This window comes from Phyllobates terribilis, unplaced genomic scaffold (genome assembly GCF_046119375.1).
Source record: "Phyllobates terribilis strain yellow unplaced genomic scaffold, ASM4611937v1 Scaffold_2__4_contigs__length_985480577, whole genome shotgun sequence".
Classification (NCBI taxonomy): domain Eukaryota; kingdom Metazoa; phylum Chordata; class Amphibia; order Anura; family Dendrobatidae; genus Phyllobates; species Phyllobates terribilis.
Genome location: NW_027362762.1, coordinates 128,793,070 through 128,817,617, shown reverse-complemented (window position 1 = coordinate 128,817,617; position 24,548 = coordinate 128,793,070).

Here is a 24,548-nt window from a genome sequence, read left to right as displayed (position 1 = left end):
CCCACGGCCTCCGGTCTCTGGCTAGGGTGTGCTTTTGCCCCCACCAGTTTGGGATCCGGTACCCTATTGCCGACTCTTCACCCGGGGATTGAATTTGGGTTCTCAGAGTCCTCTCTTTGTCCCCTCTGGGTCTTTCTTGCTCCACTCTCTCACTCTTGCTCTGGGGCTGCTCTGCTCTCTTCCTCTGACTTCTCACAGACTGACCCTGATCTAAGATGGTGCCCACCTTATATACTCCCTCTATGTGTGAGCTCAGGTGACCAGCACCCAATGAGCTCCTATCTTTACCCAGACTGCTCCCCCTATCTGCCCCTACACTACTTGGGATGTACCACCCCCCTCCCACTCCAGCCAGGAACAGACTCGGTCGTACCTGCACATTTCTAAGTGGGAGTACCGTTGGTCTGCTCCTCGGAAATGGGATGTGTGTAGTGCATGCAGCCTACCGAGCTCAGGTCCACACTCCATCCTTACCCGGGAGTGGAATATCACACCTCTGGGTTGAGGTGCAATACCCCTGTAGCAGCCGAATCCTCAGGGTGCTACATAAGCGTTCAGCATAAAGCGAAGGATAAATGTGAGCCGAGCCTTACTGTGATCTTTGGGAGGCTGAATGAAAAATCAACAGCTTGATCAATGGTTAAAATATATACTGTATGTAAAAAAAAATGTACTCAGTGTGACAGCAATTCGTTCTTCACCTGAAATATACTGCCTCGTTGGTGTTTTGTAAGCTACGGGCAGGACGCATTAATTGACATAAAAGCTAATTTTTTTTCAGGGTGTTAGCATAGTTGCAGGTGTTAGCGTAGCAGTTGTCAAAAGGTCTTGGTAATGACCTTTTGACAACTGCTGAGAAATAATAGGATGAGCTCATAGTCTCCTCCGACTACTCAGATCCTCAAGTACATCCTCAGCAACATTGGCAAGAACACCAAACTCACTCCTCTCTGGTAACAATGGAATTGGGTCAGTCATGTCATCATACCAGGGGTGTTTTACAGGGATGGGGAAAAAAATAGGCCCTTTTGAATTTAAACAGAATCTGTAACAAGGATTTTGGGAGTTAATCTGACAGCAGCGTAATGTAGAAATAGATACAGTGCCCTGATTCCAGCAACATTTCACTTACTGGGATGTTTGCTGTAATTTTGGTAAAATTGCTGTTTTAATCAGCAGATTATCACTAGAGGAGTAGTAAACCTGTTGCCATGTAGCCCTTCATATTCATGAGCTTTGTATAACCCCACCCCCACCACAGATTGGCAGATTTGTGCCTATGCACACAGTACACAGAAAGCTGCCAATCAGTGGTGTGGGCGGGGTTATACAGAGCTCAACATTCAGAGAACTACTAGATCTGCAGCTGATAAAACAGGGATTTTATCAAAACTGAAGAAAGCAACCCAGTAAGTGATACATTGCTAGAATCAAGGTCTCTGCCCCTACTTCATGCTGCTCTCAGATGGGGTGGCAAAAACCTGGTGACAAAGGGAATCTGTCACCACATTTGACCTATCTAAAATATTAATATGGGCATACAGGTTATAGACTGCTGAAAAAAGTCACCCATGTATGTCTCATATCAGATGCCTTGTTGTTGAAAAATCATCCTTTATCACTTTATAGAAATGACCTCTTCCAGGCTCTGGATGTTGTCTGGAAGATAACTCTGCCTCTAGAGCTTGTTTTACATGAAGGGGGAGTTAGCAGTGTGATGTGTAATGGCCGCTCTCTGCTTTCCTGACCTCACTGCTGAGCTGTCTGTGATTATACCTGACACATCTGCAGATTCCTCTGAGCTTCAGCTTCCATTTCACAGGCAGACAGGGTTGCAATATTTTTATAATACACCAGATCTCAGAGAGCTGCAAAAAATGTGTTTGCAAGAAGACAAAGTTCATTTTTTCCTGTTCTGTGTCAGTTACTTGTCTCACACTGGCAACTCTCCGTTTTAATTAAAATAATCTCTGGAGGCGGAGTTATTTTCCAGGCAGCGTCCTCCCATAGCCTGGAAGAGGTCATTTACATATAAGAATGACGCGCCCCCTGGGACATATTCCTTTTTGAGGGGAATACCCGGCACCGGATCAGATGGGGGGGTTGTAGTCTCCGAGCGGCTGTGACCCGGTCCCGTGCCCAGGGCGTCAAGCTAAGTGTTATGTGGCAGTCCTACAGATGTTATTAAAGTTCTTTTATGTCGACTACGCCACCCGTTGTGATGCGGTCACTGTGGCCGCCGCTGCAGCAGGGTCCGCTGAGGCTGATGGTGGATGTGCAGCTTGGTGGGATAACCCCCAACGGGAGGGGTATAGCCTCAGAGGGGACAGGCGCAGAGGATGGGGGTTGTGGTGGTGCGGTGCAGCCGGCAATGAAGACAGACTCGGGTTGTGCAGTTAAGGGTGTTTACTTACTGCTGATGTTGTACTGGTCACTCCAGCTGCTAGTGACCACCCGAGCCGTGCTGCGTCCACCAGGTCCTGGATCCGGTCAACCCCCAAACAAGTCCAGAGCGTGGCCCTGAGCTCTCCCTCTGTCCTTTCTTCAGCCGTCCCCACCAATGATTCACCTAGGTCCAGCTCCCTCGGGCCTTCTTTTGGGACACCCTTGGCCCTGGGTTCCCTGACCCTTCATGTGGTGTGCCTTCGGGGTGAATGTGGTGGGTGACCGTGACAGACACTGCCCACGGTCTCCGGTCTCTGGCTGGGGAATGTCTTTGCCCCCACCAGCTTGGGCTCCGGCACCCTCTTGCTGACTCCTCACCCGGTGCTCTAATTTGGGTTCTTGGGTCCCTTCAGTCTTCCCCCTCTGGGTCTTTCTCTGCTCCACTCTCTCTCTCTCCAGGGCTGCTGTTTCCTTCTCTCTCCTCTCCAACTGACTTGTTCTCAGCGTCTGACCCTGATCTAAGTTGGTGCCCTCCTTATATATCCCTCTATGTGTGAGCTCAGGTGACCAGCACCCAATGAGCTCCTATCACTACCCAGACTGCTCCCCCTATCTGCCCCTACACTACATGGGATGTACCACCCCCCTCCCACTCCAGCCAGGAACAGGCTCGGTTGTACCTGCACATTTCTAAGTGGGAGTACCGTCGGCCTGCTCCTCTGGAATGGGATGTATGTAGTGCATGCAGTCTATCTAAGCTCAGTTCCACACTCCTTCCTTACCCGGGAGTGGAATATCACACCTCTGGGTTGAGGTGCAATACCCCTGTAGCAGCCGAATCCTCAGGGTGCTACATTCCCCCCTGGTAAATCACAGCACGTCCTCGGGCTGTAAGACATAAAACACCAAAACATACAAAATTTTCATATAAACATATAAAACATATAAACATTATATATATATAAAACTTTTTATATAAACATTCTCGTAGACTTCTCTTGTCTCTGGTTCCTCCTCCGGACACTGTGCACCGTGTGTCCGGGAAAAGTGCGACAGTCTCTTAGAAAAAATCTGGTTTTCTTATAAAACCGGTAGGGGGCGCTTTAGGACGCGCAACTATATACAGGGAAGTTGGAAGTTGGCCGCTCTCAGTCCTCGGCCAGGTAGAGGGAAGGGAATGGCTGCTCACAGTCCTCAGCCTGTAGGATGAAGGGGTTAACGGTAAAACAGTTCACTGGTCCCAACGGGGACTATTTTAGCAGCAGCAACAGTTCCAGTTTCAGTTCCTTTATACCCCGATTGGGTAACTATTTACAACTCCTGCTCTGCCGCACTCAACGGCGTCTTCCTCCTGCTCTTTGCTTACAGCTGGTTGTTACTTCAGACCCGTCCGGCCATGTGAGCTGGCTGAACAAGTCCTCCCCCAGGTGTGGCACCCTTGGTTTTACGGGCGCGGGCGCGGTGGTGGTGGCGCCCGGGTTGCCCAGGCCTTGCGGCCAGGCCTGGGGCACCTGGAAGGTGAAGGGCACCGTTAGGACGGCGGCGCCCTGGGCTACCTGGCCTTGCGGCCAGGCCGGAGGCTCCGCGGAGGTAGGGGGCGCTGTTGGTGATGCGGCGCCCGGGGGTACTAGGCCTTGCGACCAGGCTGGTGGTATTTCCTGCTTTGTCACGCTCCGGGTCGAGGCGCGTGACGTCACAGGGGTCGCTGCGGCGGCTTCCGGTCGGGGCCTAGTCCATAGCGGTGACGTGGCGGCGACGGGCACAGCAGGGGGACTTTCGGGCTCTGCGACGGGGAGCTGGGGCAGGTGAGCGGTGTCACGGCTTGGGGTATAGGCGTCCCCTTTACCTGCCTCCATGCGTTCGGCTCCCTCCTCGGCGCCGTCTCCGGCCTTGGGTCCTCCCGCGCCATCCTCAGAGGCGGTCTGCTTCCTCTTCCAGGGTAGCGTGCTCCGCTGACTGGTCTCTGCGTGCTGAGCCATCTCCCGGCTCCACTCCGCCAGTATCTCCCGCTGTACCCGGGCCATCCTCCGTGCGAGGCCCTCCAGGGCTGTTTGTGCACACTCCCGGTCTCGGGGGAGCTGCGCTAGGATCTCCGCTAGACCTAGCGGGGTTGTGGACTCTAGCAGGCTCCTGACCATCGGGTCGGTGCTGCTCTGCTCTGCTTCCGGCAGGCTCCTGGCCAGCGGGCCGGTGCTGCTCTGCCCTCCTTCCTCGGTCTCTAGCAGACTCCTGGCCAGCGGGCCGGTGCTGTTCTGCTCTCTTTCCATCTCCGGGTGAGCTTTCCTGCTGCTCCTTTCCAGGCTTCCTGCCTCCGGGTGCGCTCGCTCCAGACTGCTCCAAGCGACACCCATCTTTTCTCTCCTCTTTCGTCTCCTCCCACTTAGAGGGCGGTCCCGGGGCAACTCGGTGACTGTCAGCTCCAGGGGGAGTTCTTTCACGCTGACAGACACCTCCAGCATCACAGTCTCTGTTGGTGGGGGCGGTTTCCACTTTTGGCGCCATTTTCTGTCCTGGCCCACGATGGGAGGTGGCCTCCTGCCCTCCTTTGGCACGCCCATAATGGCGTCCGCTGCTCTTCCAAGGCGGGAAATCTGCGGTTTTGGCGGGAATCGCTTCCCAGTGGCGGGAAACTCTGCAGATGGCGGGAACAAGCTGGAAATGGCGGACAATCGGCGGGAAACGACTGGTGATGGAGTCCGATGGCGTGGACCCTCCGGAACCGGCGGGAGACTTCTTTCTGAGGTAAACTTGCACTTTTCTTCAGGCACGCAGTACCCGGGTGTTGCGGGCACGTAATCCTGCCGACTACGCCAAAGTTGACGCGCCCCCTGGGACATATTCCTTTTTGAGGGGAATACCCGGCACCGGATCAGATGGGGGGGTTGTAGTCTCCGAGCGGCTGTGACCCGGTCCCGTGCCCAGGGCGTCAAGCTAAGTGTTATGTGGCAGTCCTACAGATGTAATTAAAGTTCTTTTATGTCGACTACGCCACCTGTTGTGATGCGGTCACTGTGGCCGCCGCTGCAGCAGGGTCCGCTGAGGCTGATGGTGGATGTGCAGCTTGGTGGGATAACCCCCAACGGGAGGGGTATAGCCTCAGAGGGGACAGGCGCAGAGGATGGGGGTTGTGGTGGTGCGGTGCAGCCGGCAATGAAGACAGACTCGGGTTGTGCAGTTAAGGGTGTTTACTTACTGCTGATGTTGTACTGGTCACTCCAGCTGCTAGTGACCACCCGAGCCGTGCTGCGTCCACCAGGTCCTGGATCCGGTCAACCCCCAAACAAGTCCAGAGCGTGGCCCTGAGCTCTCCCTCTGTCCTTTCTTCAGCCGTCCCCACCAGTGATTCACCTAGGTCCAGCTCCCTCGGGCCTTCTTTTGGGACACCCTTGGCCCTGGGTTCCCTGACCCTTCATGTGGTGTGCCTTCGGGGTGAATGTGGTGGGTGACCGTGACAGACACTGCCCACGGTCTCCGGTCTCTGGCTGGGGAATGTCTTTGCCCCCACCAGCTTGGGCTCCGGCACCCTCTTGCTGACTCCTCACCCGGTGCTCTAATTTGGGTTCTTGGGTCCCTTCAGTCTTCCCCCTCTGGGTCTTTCTCTGCTCCACTCTCTCTCTCTCCAGGGCTGCTGTTTCCTTCTCTCTCCTCTCCAACTGACTTGTTCTCAGCGTCTGACCCTGATCTAAGTTGGTGCCCTCCTTATATATCCCTCTATGTGTGAGCTCAGGTGACCAGCACCCAATGAGCTCCTATCACTACCCAGACTGCTCCCCCTATCTGCCCCTACACTACATGGGATGTACCACCCCCCTCCCACTCCAGCCAGGAACAGGCTCGGTTGTACCTGCACATTTCTAAGTGGGAGTACCGTCGGCCTGCTCCTCTGGAATGGGATGTATGTAGTGCATGCAGTCTATCTAAGCTCAGTTCCACACTCCTTCCTTACCCGGGAGTGGAATATCACACCTCTGGGTTGAGGTGCAATACCCCTGTAGCAGCCGAATCCTCAGGGTGCTACAAGAACAATGTGGATTTCTCTGGAATACGACATCAGATCGCAGATATCAATGTATCATTTTAGTCAGCTTCCTATGACCTGCATGCCCATATCAATTGTTTAGCAGGGTTGATCCTGCTGACAGATTCCCTTTAACTTCTGCATAATTAAACAGACTACAAAAGAAATTCAAATGGAGGCCCAAAATTGACACGATGATATACGGACATAAAAAACTGAACTGACATACAGAACATTCTATAGATGAAATATTGTTTCTTTCTTCTGATCGAAATACAGACAACATTTAATACACTCAACTAAACTTAGCCTTAGAAATAAGTTTCATCTACCTTAGTATTTATGCCACCAGAGCAGGAGTGGTGTGCGTTCCTTGTCTTCACCCAAGCTATTCATTAAACATCATTTAAATGTTCAGATAATTAAAAATGTTTACATTTTTTTGATATACAGCCAGATATAGGGCTCTATTCTTTATTACATTTATGCCTGATTTTTGTCCAGTTTGATCTTCCCGCAATTTTTCTTTTACGTTGCAGTTATTTTGAAATACATTTTCTACTAGTTCATCTGCTTTTGTTTTGTTCACCATTGTGGACTTGTTTTTTGATTCCCAGATGTTTGTAGCCAATTTATCCACTGCAACTTTTTAAAAAGTCTCCAAATTTTGGCGCAAATGGTATTGCTTTCATCCCCCCTCTGGAGGGATTTTTTTGTACACCAACATTTTTTGCACAAATGTTAAAGTTGTAGAGATGAGTGGATCAATCTGCGGAGGATCAAATTCAAGTCAAATTTCCTAAAAATTTGTGGTTTCTCAAGAATTCGAATATTTAGAGATTTAATTTGTGGTTTGCAAAAAAAACCCAAAACTTGCCAGGCTAACATTTCCCACACTGCTGAAGCATTGGAGAGCACTACCTGGGCCATCACAGGGGAGCACAGTTTTGTACTGCAGAGTCGTTTTTTATTTCCAGTTACTGGGTGACTGTGGAGTCTAAGCGCTTACTATCAACTGGGTACTCTCCCTCTGTCCTCTTTGAGTCATTACAAGCTTTCCAGTTTTGAGATTCATGCAAATTTATTTCCCACAAATCAAATTTTTGGAGAAAATTCTGCAAAGTAGGTAAATTTAAACTTCAAAGGATCCACTCAATAGAGTTTCATATGACAATTTGGCAAAGAGCCCACTATCAGTATTTGGTCAGTATTTTTTCTCAGGAGTGGGAGCCAAAACCAGGAGTGGGTGATAAATGCAGAATTGGTGACTTGTTTCTATTATATCTTTTCTCTGATTGTTCCTCACCTGGTTTTGGCTCCCACTTCTGAGAAAAAATACTGACCGAATACTGACCAAATACTGATAGTGGGGACGTGGCCTTTAGCTGATCATTTGCCTTTTTGCTCTAAAAAGGTGTAAAAAATGTAAAGGAGAAAAATAAATAGCATTTTTTATTTTGCCCCAGATTCATGAACCCATGAGTCATTTTTGAAGAATTTTGAGAAAAAAACCGACAATGAACATCACAAGAAAGAAAAGAAAAGTTATTTTAAAAAACCTGCAAACCATTAATTGGGGCCATAACCTTCTGAAGCAATTGTCTTAAGACAAGATTCAGTTCCCGAAAATCACACACAAGTTCTTACAAATGTAGATGAAAGTAATTTTGTCGCTTGTCTACAACTGCATGTGACGCGCCCCTGGGCCTGCTATGTCGCGCAGCGTCTCGCGCACGGGGGCTTACCCGGAACCGGATCAGATGAGGGTTGTAGTCTCCGAGTGGCGGGGACCCGGTCCGTGCCCAGGGAGTCAACTCAGTGTGTGGCAGTCTTGATAGATGTTATTTGAGTGTCGACTACGCCACCCGTTGATTTGCAGCTATGGAGCTGCCGCTGCAGGGCAGACCGCTGAGGCCGGTGTAGAATTGTGCAGCGTGATAGTATAACCCCCAACGGGAGGGGTATGGCCTCAGGGCAGTCGACGTGGAAGATGAGGGTAGCAGGAACCACTCAGAGACGGTGCGGTGTAATTCAGGGTCTTTACTGGTAACAACGATAGACCCTCCCGGAGTACTTGCTAGCGAACGGGGCCTGGTCAGTCCTTGAGCAGATGGAATCTCCCCTGGCCAGGCGGAGTTGTAGGCCTCCCAACCTGACTGTACTCTTCTGGCTACCTTGCTAGAAGCGGATATAAGTAGCCCACGTCCCTGAGTGTACCGTGTGGTGCTCACCCGTATGGCCGGTGACTCGGGGCCTTCTAATGGCTTCCGCTCCACGATGGCGGCGCTGGTCCCACGCGTGTGACCGTGCCTTCGGGTTTCTGGGCCTGAGGACCTGAAATCCCCTGCCGGTCGGCTTCTGCTGCTGGGTAAGAGTTAGTCCCCACAGCCTCGGACGCCGGGTCCGGTAAGAAAGCTTCTCAGTCAGGGCGAGCTCTGCAGCTGCCAGCCCCTGACTTGTAGTAGTATTGCTCCCACTGAGCTTCTGCTGTTTCTTCCTGTGACTGTTTCTTGTCTCTACTCTCCTTGACTGACTAACCCTGCTTCAGCCCCGGGTTTATATAGGGGAAGGTCTTCCCCTCCCAAGACTGGGCAGGAGGTGTGGCATGCACAGGATCCCTGGCCAAGAGACCTCCCACCTGCTCTCAGACATAACATTGCTTGTTACTGTGGAAACCAGACCCCTGGGGTGCCACATTCCCCCCTAGTGAAATTTAGTACTCCGGGACTAAAAATATTTTAGAAAAACATAACAAGATATAACAATAACAATACAATAAAGAAACACATAAAGGTGGTCACGGCATGTCCGTAACCGGGTGCAGTCTTTGAAGAAACAAAGGTGTCCATTTCACCAAAACAGGGAGACGTAACCAGGTAGGGGTCTGTCCTACCCCGAGTCCTTAACAGTCTCTAGTCCATCCCGGGTTACGCTCCAACTAATTGTACAAGGATTCCCGGTAGATCCACCAAGGATTCCTAAAAATAACTAGAAACACAAAATTATACACAAGCAACAATACACAGGTAAACATAAATAAAACAATTTATACACTTTAAATCCTCCAGCGTGCGGGTAACTGGCCTCTAGTGGCCCTAGTGGACCTACGGAGCTGACTGTCTAGCCCTGAACTACAGGGTGTAGGAGCTGTCAAGGGTAAACTGGGCAGCTGTCTATCGGCTCTTTGGCTCACTAGGGATATGGCAGGCTCACTGCAAGCAGAGGGTTGATCCTCCTGGTCTGCGGGTGTGGGGTCTTCTGCCTCCTGGACCGGCTGTTCTTCCAGCTCTACCTGTTGCTCCGTAGGTGCTTGGGATGCTGGTTGGAGGAAGGTGAGTACGGGTACCACAACTGCACCATCGACTTGAGTCCAAGACCGAGGGAAGTCCCCGAGCACAGTATTAACCATATCTTCCCTTTCCTCTACGGGTCGATGGTCTTCTTGTTCCTCTTCAGGGTTCCTCAGTTGTTCGGGACACTTCTTCAGGTGGTCCCGGGATACAATGGCTGTAGTTTCCCCTCCGTCTTTACTGATGGTACAAACCTTCGGGTTCTCGTGGCTTGAGGGCAGTACGGTGTACGGGTCCTTCTCCCACTGGTCGTCCAACTTGTGGAGCCGTCTCTTCCTCTTCAAGACCTGCTCTCCGGGTACCAGGGGAACAGCGGGAGCATACTGGTTGTAAGTTTTCTCTTGTCATTCCCTAGCCTGACAGAGACTTCGCTCCACGCTCTCCTGTACTCTCCGGTACTGCTGCTGCCTCTCTGTGTCCCAGTCTGCTTCTGGTGAAGTGTCCTCGGGTGTCAGGACTCCCATTTCCAGGTCAACAGGTAACTTACCAGGTCTTGCCCTCATTAGGTAAGCCGGGGTACAGTTGGTGGAACCTTCCGGGATGTGGTTGTATAGGTCCACCAGATCGGGCAGCTTCTCAGGCCACAGACTGCGTTCTTCCAGGGGCAACGTTTTCAGAAGATCCATTACCACCTGGTTCATTTTCTCACAAAGTCCATTAGTTTGCGGATGATAGGGTGTCGTCCTTATCTTCCGGCAGCCATACAGAGTGCAGAATTCTTGGAAGACCTCCGCTTCAAAGGCAGGTCCCTGGTCTGTCAACACTTGGTCCGGGTACCCGTGTGGACGGCAGAAATGCTGCTGGAAGGCTCTCGCTGCTGTTCGAGCTGTTAAGTCCTTGACGGGGACGACAACCAAGAACCGGGAGTAGTGATCCACGATGGTTAGTGCGTTGACGTAGCCACTTCTGCTTGGGGTCAGTTTTACATGATCCAAGGCTACCAGTTCCAACGGCTGCCGGGTGACGATGGACTGCAGGGGAGTCTTCTGGCTGGCACGGTCCTTCCTTCTTAGGTTGCACGGGCCACAGTCTCTGCACCACTTCTCAATGGTTCCCCTCATGCCTACCCAGTGGAATCGCTCGCGCAGCAGGAACTCCAGCTTCTTCCACCCGAAGTGTCCAGCTCCGTCGTGGTATGCCTCCATCACCATGGCTGCGTTTCTTCGTGGCACCACTACTTGCCAGAGTAGTTCATGCGTCCGGGAGTTAACCATTCTGCGGCACAACTTCCCCTTGTAAAGGAACAGTCGACTCCTCTCTGCCCATAGTTGTTTGGCTTCCTCCGGAGCGTCTGGTTCAAGGCAAGCCTCCGGGCGAGTCAGCATCTCCTTCACCAGTCGGACGGCAGGGTCGCTGTCTTGCGTTTCCGCCCAGTTGTAGTGAGGTAAGGGGTTCAACGTAGCAGCCTGCTTACTCCTTACCCGGTGGGAGTACTGGATAGTCCCATGACGGTGGAACGCAGGGAGTTCAACTTCTTCCAGTCCCTCCGGATCTTCTCCTTCGTCCGGCAGGTTGGGCATCCTGGACAGGGCGTCCGCGTTGGTATTGGAGCGTCCGGCCCGGTATTTGATTGTGAACTCGTAGTTGGACAGACGGGCCATCCACCTCTGCTCCAGGGCACCGAGTCTTGCCGTGTCCAGGTGTGTCAACGGGTTGTTATCCGTGTACACGGTGAACCGGGAAGAAGCGAGGTAATGCTTAAAGCGCTCGGTGACTGCCCATACTACGGCCAGGAACTCTAGCTTAAATGAGCTGTAATTCTCGGGGTTCCTTTCGGTGGGTCGCAGCTTTCGGCTGGCGTAGGCAATTACTCGTTCCTTCCCCTGCTGGATCTGGGACAGTACGGCTCCTAGCCCGATGTTACTGGCGTCGGTGTAGAGGATAAAGGGCTGGCTATAATCCGGGTACGCCAGGATTTCGTCCCCCGTGAGGGCCATCTTCAGCTGGCGGAAGGACTCTTCTTCCAGCTCCTCCCATTTGAAGGGCGGCTTCTGGTTCTTGGCCTTCCGGGACTGGCCTATCAGGAGGTCCTGCATAGGTGCTGCCTTTTTGGTGAAACCGGGAATAAACCTTCGGTAGTAGCCTACCAACCCGAGGAACTGCCGCACTTCTTTTACGCTGGAGGGGCTTGGCCATTCCTTAATTGCGGTGATCTTATCAGGGTCGGGAGCCACTCCGTCAGCGCTCACCACGTGTCCCAGGTACTGCACCTTTGGTTTCAGGAGGTGACACTTGGAGGGTTTCACCTTTAGGCCGTAACTCGCCAGAGCTTCGAACACTTCCGCCAGGTGTTTCAGGTGGTCCTCATACGTCTTGGAATATACGATGACATCGTCCAGGTACAACAGGACCGTCTCGAAGTTTCTGTGGCCCAGACAACACTCCATTAGTCGTTGGAAGGTTCCTGGTGCGTTGCAGAGTCCGAACGGCATGCAGGTGAACTCGCTAAGTCCCATCGGGGTGGTGAATGCGGTCTTCTCCCGGTCCGCCTCTGCTACAGGAACCTGCCAGTACCCGCTAGTGAGATCCAAGGTAGAGAAGAAGTTAGCAGATCTTAAAGCAGCCAATGACTCCTCTATCCTTGGTAAGGGGTACGCATCCTTGTGTGTGATACGGTTGATTTTCCGGTAATCTACACACATCCTCATGGTGTTGTCTTTTTTTCTGACTAAGACTAGTGGAGCTGCCCAGGGGCTACAGCTATCCCTGATCACCCCAGCCTCCTTCATGTCTCTAAGCATCCCCTTGGCGTGTTGGTAGTGTGCAGGGGGTACGGGTCGATACCTCTCTTTTATGGGAGGATGGTCTCCCGTGGGGATGTGGTGTTCTACCCCCTTGACTCGCCCGAAGTCTAACGGGTGTTTACTAAGCACTCTCTCGTACTCTTGAACCACCCGATAGACTCCCTGTTTCTGATGTGAGGGAGTGGAGTCAGTACCCAAATGTAGTTGCTGACACCAGTCCTCCATTGTTTTCTTAGAGCCGTTACCTTCCTCCGGGTGAGATGGAGGCAAGGGTTCCACAGATTGTATAGCATTTTGGTTAATGGTATATAATTTGGCTAGCGTGGCATACCGGGGCAGGTACACTTCCCTCTTCCCGATATTGATTATGCGAACGGGCACCCTCCCATGGCGTACATTAACCACCCCCCGTGCTGTCAAGATGGTGGGCCTACTGTCTGAGTAAACTGGTTCTACCATTGCCTGGTAATCTCTACCTCTCAGACCAATAGCTGCCCGGCACCAAATCATCATTTCACTTTTTGGGGGCATGGCAATAGGAAAAGGGTCACACATTCTTACGCTACCAATCTCACCGCAGGAGAGTTCCACCTGTTGCCGTCGCATCAGTGCCCGGATCTCTTTCTGGAGCACCCGCTGCTCGCCGGAGCTGGCGTTCTTGGCAACCTGCTGTAAAAGGAAAATCACCTCTGCAAGACAATTTTCAATTACATTAGTTCCTAGAGTTATTTTTGGGTGACTCTCATGTTTGTCAATATCTACAATGATCAGTCCCTGTGCTGCCAGTTCGACTCTACCGATTTTGATGGTCACCTCTTTAAATCCGATCTGTGGCACGGGCTGGCCATTGCTGGCGATGATACTCAAGTCGTCGTCAGGGTAGCGGGTAATATCCGAGTCATTCCAGTACTGCTTAAAGAGCACGTACGGGATGGTGGTGACCTGTGACCCGGTGTCCAGTAGGGCACTCATGGGAATGCCATCCAGTACCACAGGCAAGACTGGACGTCCTCCCACATATCTGTCGCGCCAGTTCGATGGGCCTGGTGATCTTTTTCCTGGGGGTTGGCCCTCTACCCCAGGTTGTGCCCGTTTAAAGAACAGTACCTTGCCATATGTCCGGGTTGATTGCAGCGGCGGCAGATGGGTCGTCCGTCTTCGCTGTATCGGTCACTGGGTCTTCCTCTGGCCGGTGGGGTCCTCCTTGGTCGACGCCACGGGATGTCCTCCGGTCCGGATGCCAGCTGGATCTTCCCTGGGGTGGAAACCTGTAAAGACTGCACAGTTCGGGTTAGCGCAGCAACGCTCTTAGCTAGCTCTTGGACCTGATGGTGTAGGTCTGGAGCCGGGTCATTGTCCAAAGCCTGCGCATCAGCTCCCACAGGCCCTGCCGACAAGGGCGCCGCCTCCTGGTGGTAAGTGATAGCTGGGCGCCTGTGGGTCACAACGCCACCCGGTGCCGGTTCTCGGAGCACCCGGATGGCTCTGTCCTTGAACTGTGCAAAGCCCAGATGGGGATCCTGTAAGGCCATCGCCCGCAACTGGGTTCGGTGGGCATTACAATATAGTCCCTCTATAAATTGTTCGGTCAACAGCCTGTCCTCGTTTCCCACTCCATCAGGGTCGGTCTGCTAAATGGCCCTCAGGGCCTCTTGTAGGTTTAGTGCATAGTCCCTTATACTCTCATGCGCTCGCTGCTTGCACCCGTAGAATCTAAGCTTAATCTCGGCTGAGGTGCGGGTATCAAAGGTATCCTTCAGCCGGGTTAGTATCCCTGCGACAGTCTTCCTCCCAGGTGGCCAGGATTTTACTTCCCTTTTGGCTGCCCCGGTTAGTTGGGCCACCAGGATGCTCACTTTTTGCTCTTCTGTGAGGGGGTACACCTGGAAGAGGCTATCCAGCTTTTCTCTAAAGTCATGCAGGGTATGTGACTCCCCTGAGTACTGGGGTAGCCAAGCTGCTCCCGGGATATAGGGCATGGTGAAGGGCATAACTGCAGCAGCGGTGGCGCTGGCGGGGGTTGAGGCAATGAAGCTCTCCTCCGCATCCGACATCTTCCTCCCCCCTAGTGGACCGTGGCCTACCTTGCGATGATCCTGTTCCGTAGGCCGCGGCTCCGCAGTAGATCATCAGGGTTGAGGACCTTCCGTCGCGCTCCGGTGACGTCGGCGTCTGCTGGGCTCCTTCCAGGACCTTACGCAACGTCCGGACGTGAGGCGGGGCTTCAGTTCTCGCGCGCTTTCGGAGTCCACGCCCCTCTTCTTCCCGCGCGGCGTCCTCAAGATGGCGTCCAACGGCGGGAAAACTCCACGGATGGCAGGAAGAAGGCTGAAGATGGCGCCGGATGGCGGGAATCTTCACAGATGGCGGGAAGAAGGCTGAAAATGGCGCCGGATGGCGGGAATCTTCACCGATGGCGGGAAAACTTCACGGATGGTAAGTTTTAAAAGTCTCTTTTTCAGGCACGCAGTACCCGGTGGTTGCGGGCACGAAATCCTGCCGACTACGCCAAAGTTGACGCGCCCCTGGGCCTGCTATGTCGCGCAGCGTCTCGCGCACGGGGGCTTACCCGGAACCGGATCAGATGAGGGTTGTAGTCTCCGAGTGGCGGGGACCCGGTCCGTGCCCAGGGAGTCAACTCAGTGTGTGGCAGTCTTGATAGATGTTATTTGAGTGTCGACTACGCCACCCGTTGATTTGCAGCTATGGAGCTGCCGCTGCAGGGCAGACCGCTGAGGCCGGTGTAGAATTGTGCAGCGTGATAGTATAACCCCCAACGGGAGGGGTATGGCCTCAGGGCAGCCGACGTGGAAGATGAGGGTAGCAGGAACCACTCAGAGACGGTGCGGTGTAATTCAGGGTCTTTACTGGTAACAACGATAGACCCTCCCGGAGTACTTGCTAGCGAACGGGGCCTGGTCAGTCCTTGAGCAGATGGGATCTCCCCTGGCCAGGCGGAGTTGTAGGCCTCCCAAACTGACTGTACTCTTCTGGCTACCTTGCTAGAAGCGGATATAAGTAGCCCACGTCCCTGAGTGTACCGTGTGGTGCTCACCCGTATGGCCGGTGACTCGGGGCCTTCTAATGGCTTCCGCTCCACGATGGCGGCGCTGGTCCCACGCGTGTGACCGTGCCTTCGGGTTTCTGGGCCTGAGGACCTGAAATCCCCTGCCGGTCGGCTTCTGCTGCTGGGTAAGAGTTAGTCCCCACAGCCTCGGACGCCGGGTCCGGTAAGAAAGCTTCTCAGTCAGGGCGAGCTCTGCAGCTGCCAGCCCCTGACTTGTAGTAGTATTGCTCCCACTGAGCTTCTGCTGTTTCTTCCTGTGACTGTTTCTTGTCTCTACTCTCCTTGACTGACTAACCCTGCTTCAGCCCCGGGTTTATATAGGGGAAGGTCTTCCCCTCCCAAGACTGGGCAGGAGGTGTGGCATGCACAGGATCCCTGGCCAAGAGACCTCCCACCTGCTCTCAGACATAACATTGCTTGTTACTGTGGAAACCAGACCCCTGGGGTGCCACACATGCAGCCTCGCAACTAATGACTGCAGGCTGGAAAATATCCCCCAAGACCTGACTATTAACTATGTAGTTACTGAGTAAAGATAATAATGACATTTAAGCTTTGCGCTGCAGGTTTTGATCTCTTCCACAAATCACGACCTGACACAAGGGATGTAACAGTATCTGCCTTTTTGCATGCCTTCCTCACACAGGATGTTCATGGTTCTATTTCCTAAGAGTGCCTCAAAAGACGTAATTATTGAAGTCATAACATCCACATTGGCCACAATTATCTTTTCCAGGCAGCGGCATTTATCTGTCAACCATGTTTTGACTTGATCACCAGGCAATAGTTCCATTGTATGTTACACAGAAAAAATGGAAGAATTTTGCTAAATCATAATTTAGGCAGAGCCGCTCAAGGTAAGGGAAATTGGCACAAATATTTCCACCAGTGAAGAAGCCAAGTACAAAGAATATTAATGATTCTGTTATCCAGTGCTGATATAGTCAGTCTTCTGACACCTTGTTATACTTGGCCTTGAGTATACAGCCATTACCTTCACAGCAACAATGACAGCTTTATTAGTATCTTAATAGATAAAAAAAAGTTCTACATTCTACCAATCACTATACCCTAAATGAATTAGTCACCAGGTCAAAAGTGGCCATTTTTTCCTCCTATTTTATTCTCGCTGCTCCCCTGAGTGTGATGTGTTTTGTTTTTTAACAATCTGACATATGGTTCTAGAGATACGTGGCTTTTTATTTAGCGCACATTTTTATGATCTTTACCAAATAGGTGTGGCTCAAAGGAATCTCAGGGGGCGTGTCTTTAGGCTGCTTTGCATTAGGACTCTGTGAGCACCGCCCTCTTGGAAAAGATGATAAAAATTAGCATCAAATAAAAAAAGACTCAAATTTATAGAACCATATGGCAAATTAAAAAAAATATAATAAAGTGGAATACTCGGGGGAGTAACGGGTATAACATAAGAGTAAAAACAGCCCACTTTTGACCTGGTGATGGGTCCTCTTTAATAGTTCATGAAGCTCTGTGATACATCATATCAGCAGATTGCAGAGCCCCTTCCATCTCCCACAGGCTTTGAAAATGTTCAGAAACCTCCACTGTCTCAAAAATCAGTCTTGTGTAAAGTGACAAATACTGGATAGGGAAGAGAAGGGAGGAGGGAGATGCAGCTGCAACATTTTTTATTCAAAGAGTATGAGGGAGAGTAGTGAGAATAGGGAGACCAGGGGCGGAACTACCGCCCGTGCAGCCGGTTCATTGAACAGGGGCCCCGAGGGAGAGGGGGCCCCTCCAGCCTCCAGCAGGGCCGCCATCAGGGCATGACTGCCCTGACTCCAGTATGGGGCCCGGCCGGTAGGGGCCCCCTCGGGGGCCCCCCTCTTGTGCGTCTCTCTCCTCATGGGGCCCCCGGCCCCATGCTATGCGCCGGGTCCGGGACATTTCAGCGCTGAGCTGCGCTGTTGCAGCAGCGCCTTCATGATTCCCCTGACTTCCGGTCATGTGACGGTGCCGTCGCATGGCCGGAAGTCAGGAGAACCTGCTGTCAGCGATTTGGACGAGCGCCAGGATTCTGCAGGGATCGCATGGGGGTAAGTATAACAAGTTTTATTTTTTTTAAAATACAATTAACTAGGAGTGGAGAGATGGGAGATGCACATGTGTGTGTGTGTGTGTGTGTGTGTGTGTGTGTGTGTGTGTGGGGGGGAGATGGGAGATGCACATGTGTGTGTGTGTGGGGGGAGATGGGAGATGCACATGTGTGTGTGTGTGTGTGTGTGTGTGTGTGTGTGTGTGGGGGAGATGGGAGATGCACATGTGTGTGTGTGTGGGGGGAGATGGGAGATGCACATGTGTGTGGGGGGGGGGATGGGAGATGCACATGTGTGTGGGGGGGGGGAGATGGGAGATGCACATGTGTGTGGGGGGAAGATGGGAGATGCACATGTGTGTGGGGGGGAGATGGGAGATGCACATGTGTGTGTGGGGGGAGATGGGAGATGCACATGTGTGGGGGGGGAGATGGGAGATGCACATGTGTGTGGGGGGGTGGGAGATGCACATGTGGTGGGGGGGAGATGCATATGTGTGGGGGGGGGGAGATGGGAGATGCACATGTGTGGGGGGGGGATGGGAGATGCACATGTGGTGGGGGGGAGATGGGAGATGCACATGTGGTGGGGGGGAGATGGGAGATGCACATGTGGTGGGGGGGAGATGGGAGATGCACATGTGGTGGGGGGGAGATGGGAGATGCACATGTGTGGGGGGGGAGATGGGAGATGCACATGTGGGGGGGGTGAGAGAGGTGCACATGTGGGGGGGGATGAGAGAGGTGCACATGTGGTGGAGGGGGATGAGAGAGGGGCACATGTGGGGGAGGGGGATGAGAGAGGGGCACATGTGGGGGAGGGGGACGAGAGGGGCACATGTGGGGGAGGGGGATGAGAGAGGGGCACATGTGGGGGAGGGGGTGAGAGATGTGCACATGGGGGGGATGAGAGCTGCACATGGGGGGGTTTGAGAGCTGCACATGGGGGAATTGGGAGTAGGGGGATAATGAGCTGCACATAACGAATGTGGGGTGGGGGAGAGTAAATGATAAATGATGATGGGGTGGGGAGAGCATGGACATGATATAATGAATTGGGGCAGGGGGTGCATGTAAATATTGAATGCGGGGAGCAGGAAGTATAGAGTAGGGGGCGTTGCGGATGCAGGAGTGTGACTGGTAACAAATTGGCGGAAAGAGTAGAGGTTCTAATTAAATTATATATTAAGTGCCTATTTACAGTTAATGGGGGCACAGTGGTGGATTACAATTTATATTTGGAATGGTAGGTTGCATAATAACTAACCATATATTGATGGTGGATGCACGTCTGTATTCAGCTGCGTAATGTAGAAGTTGGGGAATGTGCTCTAGATAACTGTGTTATTTTATGCAGAGACGAGTCCTGGCTGGAAGACATGATGGCGGTCTGTGCTGGATGAAGGAAAAAAGCGAAGATGAAGGACTTCACCTAGAGACGTCACCGGTGAGTCAGTCTATTACATGTACACTGTGTATAATGTCACTGGTGATCACTGTATTACCTGTACACTGACACTATATACAGAGCTCCTGTGTATAATGTCACTGGTGATCACTGTATTACCTGTACACTGACACTATATACAGAGCTCCTGTGTATAATGTCACTGATGATCACTGTATTACCTGTACACTATATACAGAGCTCCTGTGTATAATGTCACTGGTGATCACTGTATTACCTGTACACTGACACTATGTACAGAGCTCCTGTGTATAATTTCACTGGTGATCACTAGATTACCTGGACACTTACGTTATACATACCATGTATAGAGCTCCCGTGTATAATGACACTTATGGTAATATTAGTAATGTGGTGGTAATATTAGTAATGTAGTGGTAATATGTGGTCTGGTCATGGCGTGGCAGTTTTTCTCCCTTCTGTGTGGTATTATTCGGTCACTATGTTGTGGTAATATGTGGTCTGGTCATGGTGTGGCGGTATTCCCTGTATGTGGTATTATTGGTCATTTAAAAAAAAATGTATATGACACATTCCCTTAAAGAAAACTAAATAAAAATATATCTAAAAAGAGTATTGGATATTTTAAGAAAATTTTAATAGGTTAGAGTAGGGCCCGCCCAGAAGAGTCTACCTTATCGTGGTGGCGGCTTTATAAATCTTTTGGCCAAAACAAAAGCTGATGGCTATGTATGTGGCGCCGTCACATGGCCGAACGTCAGGAGAACCTGGTGGCAGCGACGTGGACGAGCGCCAGGATTCTGCAGGGATTGCATGGGGGTAAGTATAACAAGTTTTATTTTTTTTAAATACAATTAATTAACTAGGAGTGGGGGGAATCAGAGATGCACGGGGGGGGTGAGAGATGCACATGGGGGGGTGAGAGATGCACATGGGGGGGTGAGAGATGCACATGGGGGGGTGAGAGATGCACATGGGGGGGTGAGAGATGCACATGGGGGGATGAGAGATGCACGGGGGGGATGAGAGATGCACATGGGGGGGATGAGAGATGCACGGGGGGTGAGAGCTGCACATGGGTGGGATGAGAGCTGCACATGGGGGGGTGAGAGATGCACATGGGGGGTTATGTTTACATAACTTTGTTGCCTTATGAAGGGCAGGGGGGGGCCCCCAAAATTTCTTGCACAGGGGCCCACTACAGTCTGTGTCCGCCCCTGAGGGAGACATAACACGGCTCTTACTTTATAACAGTAAGTGCCTGCCAGTCGAGAAAAAGAAAATGACTCAAGAAATGAGGGGTAGACATCACATGTCTGGCGGCATTAGATCTAATATACTTCTAGAACTGCCTGAAGAGTGATCTGATTTGGTTGTCCAAATTAATTAAAAAGTCACTCAATACATCTAAAATATGTAAATAAGACATACTCAACTTTTTCTTGTGTTTATTCCAGTGCTTCAGCCTTGATTCTCCCAGCTGGTTCCAGTGATTGTCTGCAGAAGTAATGCCGAATAAAGGAGTTGGATTGGTTCCCACCAAATAAAACTGACCAGTGGGTAAAAACATAAACTTGGCACTAGGACAAAGGTGAGTAAATGGGTGAGTATACCATATTTAATTAACTTAGCAGTATTGCTACTTGTAGGCAGATTTTTAATTTACTTCCTTTAAAGAGGACTTGTCATGTCTTCTGATATATCAACTTGAGTAAATTCCCCGTGAAAAATAAGATTCATATACTAGCCAAAAAGAAAAAAATGATTTTTTTTATACATTCCTCAACAATAAATTGCAACACCATGAAGGAAAAGTTGTGGAGTTATGGAAATCACAGGATGAATAAACATGTTACTTATATGAAAATGGTGGAAAGATGGAAACAAAATTTCAAAACATCTTGATTTATTCAGTATCAAGTGTCTTGTGCAGCCATATATACCTAAATGCCTTCGCTGCAATCAATTAGGTTATTAATAGTTGTCTGAGGACTGATCAGCCTCAGTGAATGGACTTGGACATATTTTCAAGATTCTCTGCTGGCAGCTCCCTTTGAACATGACCAATGACGTCCCAGATGTGCTTGATGGGGGGACAAGTCCGGAGATGCTGCAGACCTTGGTAGCACATTTAGGCCATGCAGGCTGCTCAAAAGTAACACGAGCAACATGAGCAAAATCAACTCCACCTCTAATTGATCCATTCTGTACTGCAAGTGAAATTGGACATCACATGCCAAGCCTAAGGCATCAGTGTCTGTACAAACCATAAGTGTGTTTACTCGACAATACAAGCCAGACATCTAGTTACAGAAATTCTATTGACCTCACGCCACCTCCCTCAATGGCTGTCATGGTGCAGAGCAAGAGGACAATGCAGTAATGAAAGTTTATTCTCTTCAGCGATGAGTCACGTTTTTATTTTGGATGCAATGGTAGCTGGAGATTGGTCTGGAGAACATGTGGACAATGCCATGAAGAGACCTTCACAAGGGAATGTCACATTGGTCCTACTCCCGGGATTAAGGTGTAGGGGGGGAATAATGTACAATAGAACTTGACCCAATCCCTTCCCACCTCATCCCAAACCTTACCGCAGTCTTCATCCCAACCCTAACCCACCTCTTCAACCTGTCGCTAACAACTGGTGTCTTCTCCTCATGCTTCAAACATGCCTCGATCACACCCATCCTCAAAAAGTCCACCTTTGACCCATCCTCTCTGTCTAGCTGTCGCCCCATATCACTTCTCCCCTATGCCTCAAAATTACTGGAACAACAGGTCCATCTCGAGCTGTCCTCCCACCTCTCCTCCTGCTCCCTCTTTGACCGCCTCCAATCTGGCTTCCGACTTCACCACTTCACTTAAACTTCCCTGACTAAAGTCACCAACGACCTACTAACTGCCAAATCCAAGCGACACTACTATGTCCTTCTCCTTCTGGACCTGTGCCTTTGACACAGTAGACCATTCCCTCTTACTACAGACTCCTTTAGCGTCACAGACTTGGCCTTATCTTGGATCTCTTCAAACCTAACAGACAGGACATTCAGTGTCTTCACTCACACACCACCTCCTCATCTCGCCCCCTATCTGTCAGTGTCCCCCCAGGCTCAGTTCCAGGACCCCTGCTCTTCTCCATCTACACCTTCGGCCTGGGACAGCTCATAGAGTCTCACGGCTTTCAGTATCACCTCTATGCTGACGACACACAGATCTACCTCTCTGGACCTGATATTAACTCCTTAATAACCAGAATCCCACGATGTCTGTCCACTATTTCATCTTTCTTCTCTGCTAGATTCCTAAAACTTAATATGGATAAAACTGAATTCATCATCTTTCCACCATCTCGCTCAACTCCCCCATCTGACCTATCTATCAAAGTCAATGGCTGTCCTCTCTCCCCAGTCTCGCAAGCTCGCTGCCTCGGGGTAACCCTTGACTCTGAACTATCCTGCAAGCCTCTTATCCATTTCCTTTCCACTTCCTGCCGACTCCAACTCAAAAATATTTCCCTGATCCCCACATTCCTCAACCATGAATCTGCAAAAACCCTAGTGCACGCCCTCATCGTCTCTCGCCTCGACTACTGCATCCTCCTGCTCTTTAGTCTTCCAGCGCGCGCATTTTGAAGCTTTTTTTTAAGCTTTTTTCACTGTTTTCAGAACATTAACAGTAAGAACATGGAAGAGTCCAGGAGCCATTTGGTGAGCTGCATATCCTGCTACATGTTCACAGACTTGCCAGTGGAAAAGCCAAACTTCACATGCCAGAAATGCAAGCTTGTGTCCCTGTTGGAGGAAAAGTTGTGAAATCTAGAAGAGAGGTTAACTACCTTGAAAATCATTAAGGAAGGTGAAGAGTTCTTAGACAGAGCAGAATTATCTCTTCATGATTCAGAAAGAGAAGAAATTCGAACTGCACCTGAGGAAACAGAGGAATGGAAGCATGTGACCCAGAGAAGCAGGAGGATCGAGAGGCAGTCAGCACCCATACTGCTCAGGAACCAGTATCAGGCTCTCTCACAGGAGCACCATGAAGAAATACAGCAAGATAAGACTTTGCCAGCAATGAATAACCTTGTAAGCACTCAGAATCCTCCTGGATGGAGAAAGAAGAATGTTGTGAAGAAAAAAAGGAGAGTGGTGGTCATGGGGGATTCCCTGTTAAGAGGAACAGAGGCCGCTATCTGCAGACCAGACATAACCTCAAGAGAAATGTGCTGTCTTCCAGGAGCAAAAATTAAAGATGTGTCTGACAGGATATCAAGACTCTTCAGACCTACAGATCACTACCCATTCCTGCTAATACATGTGGGGACAAATGACACCGCAAGAAAGGACCTGGAAACCATCTGCAGTGACTTTGAAGACTTAGGCAAGAAAGTGAAAGAATTGGGAGCGCAGGTGGTCTTCTCATCCATCCTCCCAGTGGATGGCCATGGAACAATGAGGTGGAATAAGATTCTACAGGTGAACAACTGGCTACGTCGATGGTGCCGTCAACAAGGATTTGGATTTCTGGATCACGGAATGAATTACCTATATGATGGACTACTTGCTAGAGATGGGGTGCACCTTAGAAAGACTGGAAAACATGTATTTGGAAGTCGCCTTGCTACACTCATCAGGAGAGCTTTAAACTAGAACAATGTGGGAAGGGAAGCAAAAGGCTAGAAAAAGCCATACAGCTGACAAATACTATTGAGATCTCTGCTACTGGAAGTGGAAAGGAAGAACAAAGACAAAACAATTTAAATAATAAAAATATGGGAGGAAGAGAAACCAATCACAAACTAAAATGTTTTTATACAAATGCACAAAGCATGGGCAACAAACAAGGAGAATTGGAACTACTAATGCAGGAAAAGAAATATGATGTCATTGGAATCACTGAAACTTGGTGGGACGATACACATGATTGGAATAAAAGGCTAAAAGGATACAACTTATTTGCAAGAAACAGACTTGATAAACGAGGAGGAGGTGTCGCATTGTATGTTAGAAAAGCGTATATCTGCACAGAGATTGAAGCTTCAGAGACTGGGAGTTCTGTGGAAACTGTTTGGGTAAGAATACAAGGAGAGAACAACGGAAAGGACACCATTGTAGGCATTTACTACAGGCCACCTGGGCAAGCTGAAGATATGGATGAACTCTTTATGTATCAAATGACCAAGTTCTCAAAAAAATATGACGTAGTGGTCATGGGAGATTTCAACTATCCAGACATTTGTTGGGAATCTCTCTCAAGTAAAACTAACAGGTCAAGCAAATTCTTATCCTCTCTTGCTGACAACTTTATCTTCCAAAAGGTAGGGGAGAAAACAAGGGGATCTGCTACTTTGGATCTAATCCTTATAAACAGGGATGAAATGGTTGAGGAGGTAAAGGTGGCTGGGACCCTAGGAGGCAGCGATCATGCTATTATAGAATTTTTGATAACTAGAGGAGGAAGACATGTGAAGACTCAAACTTCAAGGTTAGATTTTAGAAA